This window comes from Salvelinus sp. IW2-2015, unplaced genomic scaffold (genome assembly GCF_002910315.2).
Source record: "Salvelinus sp. IW2-2015 unplaced genomic scaffold, ASM291031v2 Un_scaffold1199, whole genome shotgun sequence".
In the NCBI taxonomy this organism is placed as follows: domain Eukaryota; kingdom Metazoa; phylum Chordata; class Actinopteri; order Salmoniformes; family Salmonidae; genus Salvelinus; species Salvelinus sp. IW2-2015.
The window spans coordinates 330,655-335,601 of record NW_019942774.1 but is presented as its reverse complement, the minus strand read 5'-3'; the positions used below and the strand labels follow the sequence as shown (position 1 = coordinate 335,601).

General features: G+C 40.8%; 2 long non-coding RNA genes across 3 annotated transcripts in view; both read right to left on the bottom strand.

Moving 5' to 3' along the window:
• Positions 1 to 949: 949 nt before the first annotated feature.
• The window catches only part of LOC139024218 (uncharacterized), a 22,632-nt gene continuing 18,634 nt past the window's right edge, over positions 950 to 4,947 (bottom strand). The window contains exon 2 of the long non-coding RNA XR_011475507.1: positions 950 to 1,207. This is a non-coding gene — a long non-coding RNA (uncharacterized lncRNA). The remainder of the gene's footprint in view (positions 1,208 to 4,947) is intronic.
• Positions 3,250 to 4,947, bottom strand: part of LOC112070013 (uncharacterized) — a 4,330-nt gene continuing 2,632 nt past the window's right edge. For both annotated transcript variants that reach the window (XR_011475505.1, XR_011475506.1), the window contains exons 2-5: positions 4,189 to 4,333; positions 3,874 to 3,976; positions 3,577 to 3,680; positions 3,250 to 3,492 (exon numbers count right to left, since the gene is read on the bottom strand). This is a non-coding gene — a long non-coding RNA (uncharacterized lncRNA). The remainder of the gene's footprint in view (positions 3,493 to 3,576; positions 3,681 to 3,873; positions 3,977 to 4,188; positions 4,334 to 4,947) is intronic.

Sequence of the window (4,947 nt, the reverse complement as noted above, 5' to 3'; positions counted from 1 at the left end):
GGCTCCCACCCACGTCATGCCATCGTCGCGCGACGAACCGGCTGAGGTGTGGGAGCCCGACAAGCCAGCCGAGGCTTGAAAGCCCAACGAGCCAGACGAGGCGTGGGAGCCTGACGAGCCGGCTGCGGCGTGACGCGGGGTGGGAGCCTGCCTAGCCAACCGAGGCAAGGAAACCTCTTGAGCCAGTTAAGGCATGGAGGCCCCAAGAGCCAGCTGAGGCACCCCCGGTTCCATCGGCGGCGGCACCCGGACCCGATGTCACCAACAAAACAAAACTAAAATTACCTGATGCTTCAAATTGCTGCATCTGCTCCTGCCACGCCCTCCACCTCTCTTCCTGGACCTCCCTAAACCTGCCACCACTCACCCAGTGCTCTCTCCCTCTCTCTCTCTCTCTCTCTCTCTGTGTATGCGATTGTGTGATTGGAGACAGGTGTGCTGGAATCAGAGCAGATTCCTACCAGCTGCAATCTGTTCCATAATACTCAGCCCTGCCATTTCCACTCTGCCAGATCGTAGCCTCTACTTAGTCAGTCTGCTGTTTGTTCCTGCATACATTTTGTTATCCTGTTGTGCCTGTTTTCCCTAGCCTTTTCTCTTCCGCTACAGTCCCGTCTGCTCTGACTCTGGTACCTGTCTCCAGTCTGTTGTCTCCTAAGTCCTGCATCCTTTCCCTGGATCCCCGCTCTACTGTTTCATTGGATTCCGCTCCAGACCTGCTTACCCGGTTCCTAATCTCCTTGCCCCCAGCCTCAGCCTCAGTCCGGATACCCCACTATCTGCCCGAGATTTCCCTGGACTGCACCCCGTCTCCTCTCCCGCTTTTCAATAAATACATTGGTTACCTACCCTTGTTTCCTGAGACTGCATTTGGGCTCACCTGCTCCGCCTCGCGTAACACAAATTGTGGTGTCAGCATTCTTTAAGGACAGACGCTTGGAGACGAGAAGCAAGTACAGGGAGTGAACATTTAATTCATAAGATGACATGAAACAGGACAGGAAAGCGTCTGGAAAACRCCTGAAAAAACAATGACCTTAATGCTGACACAGGAATGAAACAGAGGAACAGACAGATATAGCGAAGGCAATCAAAACGTGAAGGAGTCCAGGTGAGTCCAATGAGGCCTGATGCARGTAATGARAGGCAGCCTGGCGCCCTCGAGTGCCAGAGATGGGGAGCGGGAGCAGGAGTGACACATGCAGATCTAGACAAAACAGTCCATTATCTGTGAAGGTATCAAAGTAAAGTAMGCTTTGCCTAAAATTAAAACAGTTGTGGTGTGGTATTTTCTAGGTATTACTTCTCAGAGTACTCTTCTGTAGACTTTGTCCTCTGCCCTTGTATATTCTGAGAGAGATTTCCCTTCGCACAATGGTCTGTCACTATACAGTAACAGTTATCCTCTGTGAAAATGTATTACTATTTTGTTTGTGAATACTACTTGAGAATACTATTTGTGAAACAAATAAACACTGTAGTAGTTCATTTGTTGAAGTTGCTGATACTGTATTACCTTGTAATTCCAATACACTGTGTCTGAAACAAATGAAAACACATATAGAGACAAATAAAAATACAAAGTAAAATGTAGTTACCTAGAAATGAGTTTTTGTAGTTTACAATGTGGGGATGACTAATCTGTCTGAGGGTTTCAACCTCTGAGACAATATCTCCAGCACTGGAGTTCGAGTCAAATTATGTGACTTATTGAAAGATATAGGCATGTTAATGATTTATTTTGTATATTGTTTATTAACACATGGTTTTAGCCTTTGCTGTGTCTGTTGAATGTTGTGCTGCTGGATTCCCTTACCTAAAGATTTGAATATTGTCTTGTCTTCTGGTTGTGCTGCTGTTCTATTTACCTATGATTTGAATAGGAAGGTCATCTTATATGCAGGACTCCTCTACTTATGTGGTTTGATCAAAAAACCACCCATATCCGCATTACATGTCAAGCAATAATGGATTAACTATCACCGGTGTGTCAGCTGGGAGAGACTATAGGGACGTTTGGACTAAACCAAAGCATTCAGTTCATGTGATTTACAGGAAATCCTATTGTATGCCTTTAGGCTGAAGTAGAGTTCAAATGATGAAACAAGAGCTGTTTACTGTTGTCAAATTTAGTTTTTCCTGCTTTTATTGTCTCTGTACGTACTGTGTGTTTATTATTATTTAAAAAAAAAATTGGGGGGGGGTAATGGGTAGATTCACCTTTAATAATTGCAGGCAGATTCTGTTCCATCAACACGTAATTGTCTGCATAATTTCCAATCCTCCAAATATTTTTGTAGTAAAAATATAAAATATACAAATAAAATTTTTTAAATGTATATTCTTTATTATTTTTCTCTAACCTACCATCCTCCCCTTATTGGAGTAAAACTAACGGACAACAACACTTTAGGCTTTACTTCCAGCTTTTACATACTTTATAACATTTAAGGACACAGTATATTTTACGGTAGTTATCTTCTGTTTGTTTTTAGTCCCATCTTCAGCTCCACTCAACCCTCCCATCTATTCTGAACACCATCAGTTTTTGATTTCTATTTGCCATATATTTTTCAACTGCGCTGTGATGTTTCACAAAAGTGCTGAAACCTTTCTATTCTCATAGATTCTACTATTGAAAATGAAAGGCAATTTATATTATTGATGATTGACTATGACTTTTTAAATCACCTAGCGGTGCTATTTCTCAGAGCTCCAGGTAAATGTTGCAATTCTTCAGCCATTCCTGAACCTGCAACCAAAAAACAAGCTACATATTATGGACAGTACCAAAACAAATGATCTAATGTTTCGGGTCTCTTTTGAGCAAAATCTGGCAGAGATGGGATGGTTGTATCCCATATATATAACATTCTATTGGTTTGCAAGAATTTTTGTGTAATAATTTTAAATTGAAAAGCTCTAAGTTTTGAATCCAGATTGTTTTGTGTATCAGTTCGTAGCCATGTGCCATGGAATCGGTCATCAAAAATTCTTCCAACTTTTTGCAATAATATGGCAACACTGTAAATGTTTTGGTCCTTAAATGAAACTTGTATATTTTTTTATTTATCATGGGGTGAGACATGGGAGCCCGACGAGCCGGCGAAGACTTGACGAGGGTCTGAGCCCGACATGCTGGACGAGGAATGATGTGGGGTGGGGAGCCGGACGAGGCATGACGTGGGGTGGGAGCCACTGATATGAATCATAACATACATTGGTGTAATAATCTCTATTTGTCTCGCTGTGAAGTCAACAATCCCCCACAAATCATAACATGCAGTTGATTATTTAAACAGGGCTTTACATAAAACCTTACATTTTATCAACCCTCCTTTTTCTTTAAGTTTATTTKCAGGCTATCTATAAACTAATAGTCTTTACAATATGTTCTGTTAGCAGTACCTGGGGTCTCAGTTCTCTGTGAAGAAGGCCCTGGTCATGTACATGCTTCAGGGCCATGCCGATCTTGACAAACCAGTCCATAATCTGTGAAGGTATCAAAGTAATGTATATTTAGTCTAAAATAAAAACAGTTGTGATGTGGATTCTTCTAGTCATTACTTCAGTTACCTTCTCAGAGTACTCTTCTGTAGGGTTAGTCATCTGCTCTTGTATCTTCTGAGAGAGATTTCCCTTTGCACAATGGTCTGTCACTATATAGTAGCAGTTATCCTCTGTGAAAATGTATTAGTAGTTTGTGTGTGAACACTACTTGAGAATACTAATCGTYAAACATATTAATACTGTAGTAGTTAATTTGTTGATTTAGCTGATACTGTATTACCTTGTAATTCCAATACATTGTCTCTGAAACAAATGAAATACATAAAACGACAWATATAACGACAAAGTTAATGATGTAGTTACCTAGAAATGAGTTTTTGTAGCTTACAATGTGGGGGTGAATAATCTGTCTGAGGCATTCAACCTCTGAGACAATTTCTCCAGCACTTGAGTTCAGGACAGATGTCTGTCAAAACAAATGATATGTGACTTATTGAAAGATATAGGCATGTTAATTATTTAGTTTATCTTTATGAATACATGTCATTATCAGTCATTATTGTTGCATCTGCAGAGTTGCCTATAATTGAAAACCAATTATGTATACTATCCCTCTGTGATCATTCCAAAAACTCTAAGATGTAATCAATTCAGAAATAACAAATAGTTCTCACTTACCTCATACAATTTGATCTCTTTAATGACGAACTGGTCACCATGTTTGTCAGTAGCTATGACACCATTCTCTACCTCCTTCTGAGTAGTGTATCCTTTCTTCTCAAGGACACTCTGTGTTTTCCCCATCTTTAAATTTCACTGGAATCTGTGTTTCACTCATGTCAATTAGCAAATCAATAAAGTACATTTTCATATACACTGAGGTCACAAAACATTAGGAACACCTTCCTAATATTGAGTTTCACCCCTTTTGCCCTCAGAACAGCCTGAATTCGTCGGGGCATGGACTCCACAAGGTGTCGAAAGTGTTCCACAGGGATGCTGGCCCACCTTGACGCCAATGCTTCCCACAGTTGTGTCAAGTTGGCTGAATGTCCTTTGGGTGGTGGACCCTTCTTCATACACACGGGATACTGTTGAGCGTGAAAAACCCAGCATCTTTGCAGTTCTTGACACACTAAAACCGGTGCTCCTGGCACCTACTACCATACCCCGTTCAAATGCACCATTCACTCTCTGAATGGCACAATTGTCTCAAGGCTTAAAAGTCCTTCTTTAACCTGTCTCCTCCCTTTCATCGACAATAATTGAAGTGAATTTAACATGTGACATTAACAAGGGATCAAATATTTCACCTGGATTTACCTGGTCAGTCTATGTCATGGAAAGAGCAGGTGTTCCTAATATTTTGTACACTCAGTGTATAAACACATTGATTTGCAATAATACAACCATACCAGTAAGGTGTATATGTTATTA